Consider the following 15,681-nt stretch of genomic DNA (forward strand, 5'->3'; position numbering starts at 1 on the left):
ACATCAAAGACTGGCTTCATCTTCTCCTCACCCAAATATCTGCCTAGAGAGGTCTCAGGAATATGAAGGAGAGGTATGGAGGTGGTGGGGAGGAAAAGGTCATTATAGGGTTGTAATGGAGCTGGCTAATAGTGCTGGGCACAAAACTAGGCTGGGCAGAACTGTGGTTCCGTGTTATTGACATAATAGCAAGCTTAATAACATTAGCATTATTTAGCCCTAAATACAGTTAGAAGTGTAATATTACCAAAGGTAAAAGTGTGTATGTATATATACATATAGCTATATATACACATACATCTTTGTGGTTATAGCTGAATATGTGTAGATATACTGGTCGTATATATACACATACAAATCCATATTCCTTTAAGTGCAGAAAATAGGCCTGACATCTACATCAAACAGTATTACTTCTCAATATGCACAACCTTAGCTAGTACTTTTGATAAGATGTTAAGTCCAATGGGATGGGAACAGAAGAGAAGGGCTATATAGCTATGATCCATTGCCCTGTATCGTTTCTGTAGTAACAGAATAGCAGTGTATCACAGCTTGTAAAAAAACTTACGATGCACAGAGAGTATTTGAAGAAAACATCAGCTAAGTCTTTCTTTTCAAATGTTACTACTTACAGAAAGTCGCCAGTATGATAAGAATTTTAAATCCTATTAGGCAATTGAGATTTTTTTTCCTGTAATTTGACATGAAAGTCTTTTTGTTAGTGACTTTCATATTGTATTAGCTATAAAGAGGGAATGAAGAAGTAGGCTCTGGCTGCTAGCCAAGTCTGAGACACAGTCCTACCACAGTAAATTCCAGGGTGAATGGCAGAAGCATGCAAATGAGCTAAGAACTCCGATGAGCAGACATGGCACAGACAAGCTGATCGGGAAGTGCAATGTTAACCTCGCATTTCCACTATGACAAAATTACTTGAAATTTGGGGGGCAGAGCACTGGCTCAGAGCCGGATTTTATCCCTTAGCCTCATACGCCGACACAAATTCTTTAGCAGGTTGGACAATGTCTGTTCCACCTTATTAGGGATCATTCTTACATAAATCCTCTTCTTCTCCCAATTCATGGGTATAATTCCATCTTTCCATTGTAATTTGCTTCAGGCGGCTTACTGTCTAATATTTCTATTTTCTTAGAAACCTCAAATATTTAGCAGAGTAGTGTATCTCAACACCTCGCAATCCTTCTTTGCATGTGGGGAAAGAGAATAAAATTTGTGCATTGTCTAAATTAGGTTTCAGAATGAGGTATTTTCTTTTTAAGGAATAAATGGAAGGAGGGAATCAAAAGGTTGTGATTCTAGTTAGTACACCTATCTGGAGAAAGACCTAACTAGAAAAGAAAATCCATATCTAATTAAATTGAAAATTGCAGGGCAAATTATACATGAAGAAAAGAAGAAATTATGAATGTGTATATTTACATCCAGTGCTTAATGAAAACATCTGGTCTTGGGTGGGTGTGGGCGTGTCTGTTTTCCTGGGTTTTTTTTTGGTGTGTGCATTGCAGCATTTATAAAGGCTCTTCCCCCCTACAGCCTACAACAGAAATTCAAAGTTTAAATGGCATAATGAACAGATTTATGCAATTCAGTTGTGGTGTCACTAAACCATAACATAAAATTATACTGCTGAAAGTGAAAAGAGCTCAGAGGAGACAGCAGCCAGCATTTATCCAGTAATCAAGGTACTGTACTGATAGTGCTATGAATGCATGATATAGGCCAAGTATTGCAAAACTATTTCTTCTTCTTTGTCCACGTTCAAAAATAACAGATTTAAAATAGTACTCTATAATGTAGAAATCAAAGAAGTATACACACATATAATCACATGTTCTAAATCCTGTTTTTTAACGGGTTTGAAGTTATTTTTTAGTTTACTATAAAATGGACTTGGGATATAAAGGTAGCATCCTATCTAAATCAAGTTTTAGCACTGTATTTGAGTATTTGTTGCTATTGACTGAAAGTACAGACCTGGACAAAGTTGACTTGCATCCTGTTCATGGCTTTCCCAGTAATTAACCTAGTGAACTGCAAATTGCTTTCAAGTGCCTCAGTGTCCCCACTTCTAAAACAAGAATAATGCTCCTCATGAAAATATATGACTGAAAAGCACAACTGGAAGCCTAGATGTAGTAATATGCACTTTGAGTGGAAGAGACTAAGAGAAATGAGAAAGAAGAAAAAAATCTTTGTAATGATATTACCAGGAGAAATCACTACGAGATTTGGGATAAGCCCTGGTTAGTCACTGGGCTTTCTGATTTAACATCTGCAAGACCAGAACATTTATCTTAAATAATGTTAATTGACAGCTACTGATCTAAACTGCTGATTAGAGTATTTCTTTAACATGGAAATAGATATATAATTATAAATATGTATATGCCAGGGGGTAGCAAAAATTAGCTATAAAAAGTAATGCTAAATAGAAGTGTGGGGAAGGAGGGAAAATAAATGAAAGAGAGAGTTCATGCCTCAAAGTAAAACTGATTTTTTTTCAAAGCACTTTAATATATATATTATTTTCTGAGATAGAGAACTTCAAAGACTTTGGTAAAAATGTAGATAAATAGATTATTTTTATGCTGCTGAAGTGACTCATCATTTCAACAACGCTTGCGATGTTTTTATGGATTTCCACCTCAAATTACTTGAGTTCTGTCTTATAAAAGATGTGTTCCTTTTATCTACATTATTTTTATCTTCTTACTGAACAGAACCCCCCCTACTTTATAATCACCTACAGTACATTGTTTGATGTCATCACTAGACGACTCAACAAATGTAGAAAGGTATGATTACTACAGTATATGAAAGACTGATGATAGTCACTACAATGATTTTTACTTATCTGAAAGAAAATCAAACATAGAAAGTAGAATAATTACCTAAAAAAAGAGTTTATTACAATCTTGGAACAAAAGTGGAAGCTCCATTTTTTTGTTAGTTGGTTTGTTATTGCTACAGGGCAGCTATACCAGTTGATTTTACAACCTTTTCTATTTGGAAGCCACCTGGCAACCACTCTCTTTTTCTCTGTGCTAGAAGCCGCTGTTTGGTGCTGTGAGTAGCGCACAAGATTTACTACGTCTTGAGATGCACTTTGCATTAGCTGGAAAAGTTAGCTGGCAGTTAATGTAAAAGGTAATACAGATCTGAGGCTTGAACCTGACCGACCCACAGATTCAAGTGGAAATTAGGCACCTGGCTCCTCTCGGCATCAGTAGGATATAGGTACCTGAATACCTTTAAGGACCTGGCTTTGGCATTTTAGGGGACTACTTGCCTGTTTAGGACATGCGATCCCACATGCCATTAGGTTTTAGGAAGCAATAAAGTGGGAGAACAATCACAGCTTTAGTTTTCCTTATTGTTCTGGATATTTTGGTGTGTCTGTTTAGACGGTGTTGCCATTGATTGCATGGTATGATTTCCTCCATAAACACTGTTTTAATAACACAGAATGCTTTTGAAAAAAGTATTTAAAATATATCTTCAGATAGATCATATCTTTTCAATACATTATAATCCTTCCAGGAGATAGCAAGCATGAGTGCTAGCAGAAGCTTTCAAACACACTATAAAAGATCCAAGTAATGACAGTTCTTTCAAAATACATTTTTTTCATTAAAATCCTCTGTATAGTTTGTGGAGAATATTACATTCAGAACCACACTCCCCACCTCAAAAAACAGGCATCATCATGCCACAGGAGAGTATAACAAAATGGATATTTCCATAAAAATCAAAACAAATAAATAATCCCCCCCACACGCGGATTAAAAAAATCCTCCTTTACTTCCCAAACTTTTATCAGCTGAAGATATTCACATGGTTATTATCATTTCCTTCTAGAAATATGGATAAAATCTTTTCAGAAATTTTATTCACATAGCTATTCTTCCAAGAACAATAGGGGAAAAAACCCTTCAGTTACTTACTATTCACAACATTAGCAAAATTGATATTTATAGCAAATGCATGGGCGCAATCTAGATCTGAATATGACGTCCTGTCACAGTATACCACTTGCATCAAAAATGCTTTTATTGACAGTTTCGCTTGCTTTCTGGATTCATCTTTTCTCTTTATAATCTCGGAAAAATCCCCACTGAAAAAAGAACAGTATAAAACCTTCTGAAAAATTAGTAAAATGCTCGGAGATGATCCACCTGCTTTAAAGCTGAAGATATAGCAACGTTTATATAATCAGCTTTCTGAGGGAAAACTTCAAAGCTTCCGAGCTACCTGCAAAACAACACTGCCTGTAGCAGTGGGGTGAGGAGAAGGGGAGATGATTGACAAGAAGAAGGACAGATTGTAGGTGGGAAAAGGAATTACAGGCTTTTGCTGCCTCATGGTTAAACCTAGAAGTATTTACTATTAGAAAATAAAAAAATAATAATGCTGCTGTTGTTTTTATCAATAGTCTTAACTAATACGGATGATGTGCTCTGAGCTGTTTGCGGATATTGGTGAAAAGGGTGCAAGAAAACATCTCCCACCACCCGCTCAATTTGCAGTCCCCATTTCAGTACAGCTGCAGTCCCCCTGCCCTACGTAAAGGAAGAATTTTATCCCAGAGAGCACTCTTTCTTATCCCCTGAGAAAAAGTCATAATTTGTCTCCATTCTGTATAGTACCTGCTGCATTTTGGTGTAAGGACTGTATTGTCTCGGTGGGTGGAGAAGCGACAGGAGGCATTGCCTGGTGGGGAGAAGAGACACCGACCTCCCTCAGCTTCCTCGGAGGAAGGATGCTCTGCTTTACATCTGGCTGGGGCCTCTGCCTTAGGCATATTTTTTTCCCTTTGTAAGTGAGCTGAGTTGGTGGTGAGGTAGACTTTGTTTCGGAGATTTACCACTAAAAACACAATCAATGAATAAGAGCGCAGCTTTGAGAAACACGTGCACAAAAGCATCTTTTTATGTTGCATGTTTTTGCAGCTGGTGCTTACACAAAGAAACGCGCAGAGAATAATAGGAATACCCTTTGGTGACTTCTGTACTGGGGTATGTATTCTCGGGGTGGGCTTCATCGACACTCATTAACACAGCCCAAGTCATTTAAAAAAATGGCAACATGCCCCCTTTTTGTTTATCCTTATTTTTAACCTAACTGTCTCTTGCTTCCTCTCCTGGTAAAACAAGGTCTATGTTTTGGGTGGGCTGGAGATTTGAGCCAGTTCCTCAGCTGGCCTAGTTAGAGCCCATTTACATGAAGTCAATGGGGCTAAGCCAATTTGCACCAGCTGTGAAGCCAGACCTCCATGTATTTGTATTCATAGGAATGAATGCCTGGTGCGGTTTTGATTGGTGATTGAATACTGCCAGGTTCTAAAACACTGGGCTCTCATTAATCACAGCAGAGATAATTATTACTCTAGGCTTGATTCAGGCTCTCTTAAATCATTTCTAAATTGTAATTTGGTTGGATCTATGTACTTAAAGGTATGTCTGTATAGATAAGTGCAGCCAAATACACATATTTTGCCCAGCAAGCTGAACTGGCTGGACATGTCCAGCTATGGTCATACGTACTGTGTCCTGTACCATCTTTGGGCAGGATGGTGCCCTACCTTTGCGATAAGGTTGCACAAACTTACAGCATAGCTTCTGAACCACAGCCGCTTTCTGCTGGTCAAGCACACAGTGGGGACAGACTAAAGAAGCATCTGCTTGCATTTGTCTCTAGGTATTTCAGACAAGGTTTCAAGTAGCCCATTTACAAACCTCTCCTAGTCTGTGGATGCACCTAAAACTCTCACACTGTTGGTGATGAATCACAAGTATCTACCTTATCCTTCAGATCTTTTCTGATTTAGGGTAAGTAGCCTCTCCCCAGAGGGCTCCATCAACAGGATGCTCCCACATGATGCTTAGGTCCCTCAGGAAGTACTAAGCTCTCCAAGAAACTCCCGAAGTCATATTCCTTAGAAAATGCAAAGCATGCTCAGGAGCTTGCTGGTTTGGGCATTCCCACAGTAGACTGGTGACCCCTGACTTCTGGTGCTCCTGTCTGTCTGTCAGGCCTTGCAGCTGCTCTGCTAATGAGGTTACCAACAAGATCGGTATGAGCTTGTGCTCAGCCTGTCCTATTTAAACCGGGTTCATAGACAACCGGGAGTGCAAGAGATTAAATGGTAGGCAGAGATTAAAGAATGGACAGGCTGTCTGATTTGATTTTCTTTTGTTGTTGTTAATGTAGGTATTACCGCAATCATGAGATCAGCCTTGAAGAACTGATCAAAGGTGCAACAGTCCATTCAACAAAATTGAACGCAGCATCCTCCGGTGCAGGAGAAGACTGCTCCCTGCCTCAGCAGCCTCCTTCTTTATCTTTCTTAATGACACTGAGAACTTTTACGATATTTGGTTTATAAGCCCCTTCAGTCTGGCATGAAGCAGAGCATGCTGTTTTCATGCTCCATAGGCTACCTCATGACGATGGTGTTGTATTCAATCTGTGAATTTAACAAATTTATTGAGGCACTGGATGTTGGAAACTTTGTGCTGATCCACGTAATGTTCAATAACCATCGCCATTTTTCACTACTAACCTGTGGTGATGTTGTCTAGTAGTTCCATGTTAAGCTTGGGGGGCGGGGGGAAGATGTGTAAGCGCTGAATAAAGAGCTCTGAAGTTGTAATTGATGCTTCCAAGATGGGAGATATGCATTTCTCTGTTTCTGAGAATATTTGTTTTATCCATTCAGTTTAAAACACCAGGAAGGAGAAAGTGGGATGTAAGCTTTAAAAATTCTGCAGTTTTATTTGACTTCTAAGAAGAATACAGAAAAGAAATGTAAGGATTAAGGGAAAAATATAAATGGGAATGAATATATAAAGCCAGCTTTGAGTCTGCGAGGCTCTACCAGAATTATCAGGTATGCTTGCAAAGGAGGTATTAGCATATGCATTGCAAAGCAGTGGAAGCGTAATTGTGATGACAGTTATAAGCCCATAAGAAATATACAGAGAAAGATAGGACTTTGGGGGGAAATTCAATTTTAGCCCAGAACAGCCTGGTTCCATCTCTAATACTGAGTATTTTTTTAGCTAGTGCATTTGGATTATGGCTTTCCTGATTCTTCAGTCTGCTTCCAGCCTCTGCAAAAATTACGATGGCTGTGGGGCTGATATATCTTGCACCAGCTGGCAAGGGGCTGCTGAAGAATCTGTCAGAGTAACCCCAGCCAGGGTGCATTCTGTCCTGACCGCTCCTGCCCTGTCTCTGCTGTGCTTCTGAGATGCCTTCAAGGCAGGCAGGCAGGGAAGAGGGTTGCTGGGGAAGTGATGTGATGTTCTGCTGCCACTGCCTCTCCCTATTCAGAGGGAGATTACCTGAGTAGGAATCTGTACGTTCTTGCTTACACCTGTTAAAGGCAGGAGGACTGGAGGGATTTGGTTATTGGCATTGCAAAACCTGAAGGCAAACGCGAATACATTTCGTGCGGAACAGTCAGAATGCTAAACCCAAGACATACTGATGAAAAAGAAAGGCAAGGACACAGAAAAAAGGACTGGTATTCACTGCAGTCTCCTGAGATACCTAAGTTTAGCCCCAAGAGGCTGAAGAATGTGTTTTACTTCCCGACACAAGCTGTTTTAACACTACATTTCTGTGCAAAATGTGTCAACAACAGGAGCCTTGTCCTGCTTGGACATCATCTCAGACATGCCTCAAGAGTGGACGCCCCAGGCAGAAAGGCAGAATATAGTGCCAGCTAACAGCCCTGGGGAGCAGGTAGGCAGCAAGACGCTCACCTCTTCCACAGTGGAAAGGAGAAGAGCAAAACTCGAGGTGCCTCTTGCGGCTAAACCACCCAAACGACTCAGCAGTATGTTCTGTGGATCATTTGGTCAGCTAGGTACTATCAGTCAGTGGTGAGACTTCAAAGCCTAATTCTCTTTGTATATCTAGACTAGACCTTACCTTAGGATACAGGTTGTAAAAAACTGGCAGCGAGGTGGAGGGATGAAATGGGATACTGTAATCTCCCTCTCTACCACCTATCTTTATCTCCTTGTATTTCTTCTTTATTTGCATTTTTACCTAGTGGCTGCTCTTGTTCCCTCCTGGTCCTCCCCCTCCCCCTAGCTGCACTTTTCCTTACCCTGGTTGCTCTGCTCTGTATGCACAACTTGGCTGGAAGCAAAACTAATAAGATTTTCAATCTACAAAGCACAGATGGCACTTTCCGTGCTTCAGAGACTGTCAATCTTGTTCGTCTCACTTCCTGGTCATTAGCAGAGGGAAGGGAGGAATGGGAGGTGCAGCAAGTCTCCTGCTAGGCTCGGAGAGGAAAATCCCCCCTATCAGCATTGCTGGGGAGTGAAGGTAGATGAGGAATAGGGAGAAGAATAGAGAAGCAAGACTCAGTGCACAGTTCAGGAGTCTTTTCTAGTAACGATGTAGGAAAGAAAATACAAAACTATAAAAAGGAAACGCGCTAAAAAGAGAATAAAGTATATTTTAAGGAAATAAATAGGGTAAATACAGAGGATATGAAGAACGTTTGGAGAAGCAAGAGCCATGTGTTGGGAGATGGAAGAGATGCAGAGGCTTACGGCACGAAGAAGAACTGTACAGTAATGTCAGCTAGTTGTGTGGGTGGGTGTGACATTCATGGGGCTGGAGCTGTGAATGGGAAGGCAGAAAGCTGGTGTGAGAGGAATGAAGACGTGGCAAAAAAACCCCAATTCTATATTGAAAATGGTCTACATTATTGGTCAGGAAGGAAACTTATTGTGTCTTTTCCTCTAGCCTATTTTTTTTTAAAAAATGTTCTTTGCCTCTGTAAAGCACGTATATTACCGTCAGATTTTTCCTAATAGCTTTGGGTCTCCTAACCAATTGCAAACAACCTTAAAATATGGGTAAAGGCCTCAAATAATATTTTTCTAGAGATGTGGGCGGGGGGGGAAAGCCAGGAATAGGAGTAGCCTTATGTGCTGGGCTAAAGTGAACCCCAGCATGGGGTTGCAATGTAAATGAGACTGAGAGCTACCCCTATCCCTTCTTCCAGTCAACAGAGCTGACCAGTGGAGAAGGTGTTCAGGGCCCACACTGGGGAAGGAAATGCCTCCAGTCCCACTGGCACTACTAAGAAAGATTGCTGAACCAGGCATTGAACCTTCCTCGGACTCTCCTCACTCAACTCTCTTCTCCTCATCTCGAAAAAAGTGCAGAAAACCATCCTAAAAACACAGCCGAGGCATCTCTTTCTTTGTTTCTTGTACCTTGTGATTTGTGTTTGGTTATTTGCATGAAATATAAAAACAACTCTTGTGAAACAGAAAAAGGTAGGTAACATGTTATCATTTTTAAGACATATCTATAGGAAATTAGGCTGGGGTGGGTTGACCTTGGCTAGCTGCCAGGTGCCCACTGAGCCACACTCTCACTCCCCCTCCTCAGCAGGACAGGGAGAGAAAAAAAGGTGAAAAACTTGTGGGTTGAGATAAAGGCAGTTTAATGAAATAAAGCAAAGGCCACATGTGGAAGCAAAAAAAAAAAAAAAAAACCAGAAGATTTATTCTTGACATCCCATCAACAGGCAATGTCCAGCAGCTTCCTGGGAAGCAGGGCCTCAGTACATGTAAGGGTTGCTTTGGAAGACAAATAACAAATAAAAAAAGCCTTAATAACAAATGCCCCATCCCCATCCTTTCTCTTAGCTTTTATTGCTGAGCATAACGTCATATGATATGGAATATGTCTTTGGTTACATTGGGTCCACTGTCCCAGCTATGTTCTCTCACAACCCCTTGCCCACCCTCAGCCTACTGGTCTTTGATGTGTTGGTTGGAGAGACAGCCTTGATGCCGTGCAGGGACTGCTCAGCAATAGCCAACACACTGGTGTGTTATCAACACTTTCTAGCTGAAAATACAAGCACGGGACTGTATGGATCGCTATGAGGAAAGACAGCTCCACTCCAGCCAGAGCCCATAGGCCAAACTCAACAGTGATCATAAAGCCCTAGAAATGTTAGTTGGAAGGGACCTCTAGAGTCATCTCTTCCAGTCTCTCACACAAAGCAAGACTAGACGAGGTGAGCTGTGGCTTTGCTTAACCAAGTCTTGAAACCTTCCAAGGTGGGAGGTTCTACAACCCCTCCGGACAGCCCAGTCCAGTGCTGTGCTATATTCCTAGTGATTTTTTTGTTCCTAGTGTCTGATCTGAACGTCCTAAGCCACAGCCTGTGGTCATTGCCCTTTGTTGTACCATCTGTCATCATTAAGAAGAATTTGACATGTACCCTCACCTCAAAATATCAATTGCCTTAATAAATGAATATACTGATTCTGAGCCCATGGTGCTCAACTCTCACTTCATTAGTGCTCTATAGCTACTGATAAAGGTTGGCTTCATGATGAGCTGGAGATGGAGCCCTTTGTATTTTCACCTCCTTCTTATTTAGGGCAAGAGACTTCTTACCTAACTTTACCCTTCTACAAGCTAGCTGTCAGACCTAAGATCTGGTCTTCTTTTGTAATTGCTGAAAAGAAAAGCCCTCCCATAATATGATTAACTACACCTATCTTACTTTGCACCTAAAATTAGGCGGTGTGTCCCTTATTGTTAGGGTTATCTGCATACATAGAATGTGCTACTTCAGCTGAATAAAAACAGGTCTTTGTTGTAAATTCTTTCAAAACTAATTGGGACTAAACTAGCAGATAGAAAGCAGACATATAAAATGACTACCTTATTGCTTTAGAAAACAGAGCTAAAGGAAAATGCACAATATCTGTTCTTTCTGCTCAGCACTGCATGTCTTACACCACTTGGCTTATTGAGGGTTAAACTCTGAAGGCAACTGGGATACAATAAAATGTTTCTGTAAACTAAATACACAAAATATGACTACTGCTTTCTTGCTCTGTAACTTCCACTGACACTGATGTCCTGTATATAAATAGGAAACATGCTACAGTTTATGTGCATGTCTCTGTTCTATCTATTCAAATCTATACCACAAAATAAAAAGCATTCTAGTCCTCCCCTTCTGTTGATGATTGATACTAAATCTGTACATTCAAAATTTTTCAAAGAAATATAAGTTATTTGTTAATTCAGCATGCATTTAAAAAGTACAACCAAACCTTCACTTGTTTCCTTCTGCATTAAATTAGCCTGTCATCATTTCTAACTCCTCATTGTAATTCAAGATGTGATCACTGAGAAATATCTTCATCTCTTCCTGGAAAAAATGTCTACTTAAAATAGACAACATCCTTTAGTCTACACATTTTGTCATTATTATTTTGCTCTTTTTTAGTGTTACACACAAATATTGATTTTTGCTGTGCTGAAATGTTCAAAAAAGTATTTGATATATTCCCCAAAATATTCCAGAATACAAAAGAAATTTCAGAATCGAGATTTGAGAAGAAATGTCTGTAAAATGATCTGTGTCTTTATGCAATTGTGTTTGTGTAAGATGAAATAGATTCAAGAAATCTAAGAACTTTGTTGGAACCAGTAGATTGCAAAACATTCTCAAGGATAAGAAAAAATAAAATATTTATATGGTTCAGCAAAGTTTTCTTGAGTCTATGTTAGACTAACTTAAGTGTAAGAGGTTCCCTATTTTAGAACAGTTAATAACTCACTGTTCAGACTGAACATTGGATATAATTCAGAGCAGCAATATGTGCGTGAATTATTCTATCTCAAATTTCTCAGCTACCTATGAGTCTCTTCTGTTCTAATAATTATTTAATTACAAAAAGTTGATTAGCTCCCAAAGGGAAGACAGCAATTGTCAGATTCATCTCACCTGATGTAGGGTGACTATAATGTAGAATATTATATTTGAGCTGCGTTGCAGTCTCCAGTCAGTGAATAAAAATAGGTACTAAGAGGTCATGGCCTTATCCATTTGTTCTACCATAGAAGGGGAGGGAGATTTTGATTTTATCCTAACACAGAATGACAGCAAATATTGAAAACACAAAAAGGTTTTGTGAAATAGATGATCTTTTTTTCTAAGCCAATCCAAACTTTAAATCAACTATATTAGCCAAAGAAATAAAGTAAAATAAGTTGAATGGATACCTAGAATCAAATACATGTAAGAAGACGAAAGGTGTTTGGTTTGAACACAGTTTGGCCATTTTAACATTTTTCTGTCTGATAGACCTAACACTCAAATGAGTTTGGGTTTTGGTTTTTTTTTTTCCTGTTTTATGTTGTGCCATGTTCCTGTTGGCTTAAGCAAGTGACCCAGTTGGAGCAACTTTAGAAGTTATCATCTTCAGCAGTGAAAGTGCTCCAGTGCAGATAGATCCAGAAGATGGAAATCGTAGTTGATACAGCCTGGTATCCATTCCCTCCCAATATGTCCTCGTTCATTACATCTTTGGAAATCTCTTTCTTTACATTCTCCTGCTGACAAGCAAGGATCAACAAGAGTCTGAAAGTTATCTTTAAACAAATGAGAGAGACTTTTTCTTCCCCCGGTTTAAATGTTATATTTTCCTTTTCCAAACTGGATAGCAATGGAGAGTATATTCTGGGCAGAAGAGGATAATCTAATTAATAAAACCGGTTATGAATTTTTCAGTTAACTGTTCTCATTTGAAAAATGTTGCTTTACTGAATTGAAACAGGCTGCTTGGTTCACAAATCTTTCAAATCCATTTTGGAAAAATACTTTAGAAATGGTCAAACTATTCCACCCCCACAGATTTTGAATTAAGCAAAACTATTTGATTTTGATTTTTTTTTTTTAAGTGGAATAAAATGTTGATAACAGTCAAAATAAAAGTGAAATATTTAGAAATAAAGAAGGAAATATGCACACATATACTTATAACGTACATGTGTATATATAGGATACACATTTCTAAATGTAAGTAGAAATAAAATTTTACCTTTTAACTCAAAATTTATTATCTCAGATATTTTTATAAACCGGGAAAAAAAAAATGTACAAACCCAAGCCTTACATCTACTTCTTATTTCTTTTGCTCAGCTCATATATATAATTTTTTTTAAACACATAATTAAAGAAAATTCACATAGTTTGTTAAGGCCAATGTACAGTTCACAATAGTGGAGTCTTCAATTCACCTGCTTTTGAGGAAGGGAAAAATACTCGTTTAAAATTGTTCTGTATTATTGAACAGACGTGCTCTGCAGTGCAGTTATTTTCTTCAAGGACAGATTGAATTTTAAGCCTCTATGATTATTTATAGAGCTAGATTCTCTGCTGTTTTTTTGCCTTGATTGTCATTTACATTGATGCAGAGTCATTGCTACATGGGTGTAAAATACTGTCATTCTGAGCTGGTTGATATTTATCCTACTTTGCACATATATACATCACTAGACGTAGAGCAAAATGCTGCAGAATTAGGCCAGCAGTTTTAAAGATACTGTTAGAAGAACATTAAGGTTATTTTTCACCATGTTTTCGTACTTATAAAATACACGTTACCTTTTCTAAAAGAGGTAATATATCTTTTTTCACTGTGTGAAAAAAATCCCAAGCCCCCAAGACCCCCAGCAACAGAAACCCAAACAGAATTAGGTTACTGTCTTTTAAATTCTTACAGACACAGTTTACAGACATCACACTAAATATCTTTTCATATCCCTCAGTAGCATCTCTGTTCTGTAGGTGTTAGGCATTCCCCTAATTCATTGGTGCAGCGTGGGAGAGAATAAACCCAAATGAAGGAAGAAAACATTAACTTTGATCTTAGCCTTTTTCACATTTTTGCTAGATTCAGCCTTTAAAGGCTCAACTCAGTTACCTAAAGACAGGAATCTATTAATGTTTCAAATGCCACACACCATATGAGATACCCACACAAGGCTGTAAGATAAAATAGAAAACTGTACCTTACTGGAAGGGCAGCTGAAGGACAGGCAGGACAGCTTAGGTCATCTCAAATGCACCTATGTACCGATGTTTATGCAGCTCAAAACCACCCTAAGAGTTTCAGAAATACAGACAAAAAGTAGTAGTGTATGTTGTCATTTAAAGGAAAATGTTGCCTTAGAATAATCCTGGCTCTCTGAAGCCAAATCAAAGACTTCCTTCGCTAGAGATCTGATCTCAGTCTGTCAGGAGACATAAAAACATTAACTTAAAGCACCTTTGTGTGTTTTATTTCATAACTGGAGCAGACTTTAAGGATGCACACAGTCAGTTAATACAACTCAGCTGACAACCGGTCTTGATAACTCCATAAGGTGACCAAACGCTTCTGATAAAACTACTGCCCCATTTTGAAGCATGCAGAACACGAAGCACATTGGGATTTCAGTAGCTGTGCTGAATATAAAGTTGCCATAGATCAGTTTTTCCACTAGGGAATGAAGCAGGATTAATGGAAAAGTCTCAAGGCAGGATATGACCAGATCTAAATCAATTTTTTTTTTGTCCTGCAGCTAGTACTGTAGCTTGCAATCAAGAGACATCCCTCTCCCTGGTATACCCAATGTATTTCTCCAGATTATCAGTCATTTCTAAGTAAAGCTGAGGCTGGCTCTGAATCTGGACTGTAGACCCAGCTGTAGTTCCTCTTCCTCAGGCTTAACGCTGTGCTGTTTGGGAGAGGAGTGGCTGGCGAGCAGCCCTGCAGAAAGGGATCTGGGGGTGCTGGTTGACAGCAGGCTCAATATGAGTCAGCCTTGTGCCTTGGCAGCCAAGAAGGCAAAATGCATCCTGGGGGGCATCAAACACAGCATAACCAGTCAAAAGAGGGGATTATCCCGCTGTATTCAGTGTTGGTGCAACCTTGAATACTGTGTGCAGTCCTGGGCCCCACAATTTCAGAAGGATGTGAAGGTCCTTGAATGTGTCCAGAAGAGGGCAACAAAGCTGGTGAAAGGGCTGGAAGGAATGTCCTATGAGGACTGGCTAAGGACTTTGGGTTTGTCTAGTTTGGAGAAAAGGAGGCTGAAGGGTGACCTCATTGCTCCCTATATCTTCCTAAAGTCTGCAGTCAGCGGGTATCCATTTTTTGCATGTGGCCCCCTGGAGAACTTGCAGTCCACAGGGTAATTTTAGTATCCAGAGCAAATGTAATTAATGTTATAAATTCTTGCAAGATTTGAAGATTGTAAAATTTGAATTCTTGTAAGATTTGTAGACCAGAGAAAGTTTGACTAAGCATCTCAATCACCCAAGATTCTCTAACTGCTGATATTAATGTATTTACCTTGAAAAGATAGAACTATGTTTTACAGAGGGACTTCTGTCTTCAAACAAATAGACTACTTGCCTAAGGCTTTCACTACTGTTCTACTTTCAAAAAATCAGCAGGCCAGCAAAATACCTTTGATGCTGGTGTCAGTCCAAACCATACTGACAGCATTTTCAGTCATCTTAAGTTTTTCTTATCTAACTCTATCATATTTCTGTCATTGTTAATGGGTTTTCTTTTCTTTTCTCCCTTCCCTTCCCTTCCCTTCCCTTCCCTTCCCTTCCCTTCCCTTCCCTTCCCTCACTGCTTAAGACTTCTTGTCTACACTGCTTATAGGATTTGAGGAGAGGATCCGACATCTCATATGGGTCCCAAATGGTGTCAGACAACTGTAGGACATGGTTATCAATTTAGAGCATGAGGTGGGAGTTTTTTCAGTTCCAAGTGTCCAAAATAATGTGAAGGCTGTGCTGCAGTCACCAGACTG

Source organism: Haliaeetus leucocephalus, unplaced genomic scaffold, assembly GCF_000737465.1.
Source record: "Haliaeetus leucocephalus isolate CR32 unplaced genomic scaffold, Haliaeetus_leucocephalus-4.0 Scaffold32, whole genome shotgun sequence".
NCBI classification, from domain to species: Eukaryota; Metazoa; Chordata; class Aves; order Accipitriformes; family Accipitridae; genus Haliaeetus; species Haliaeetus leucocephalus.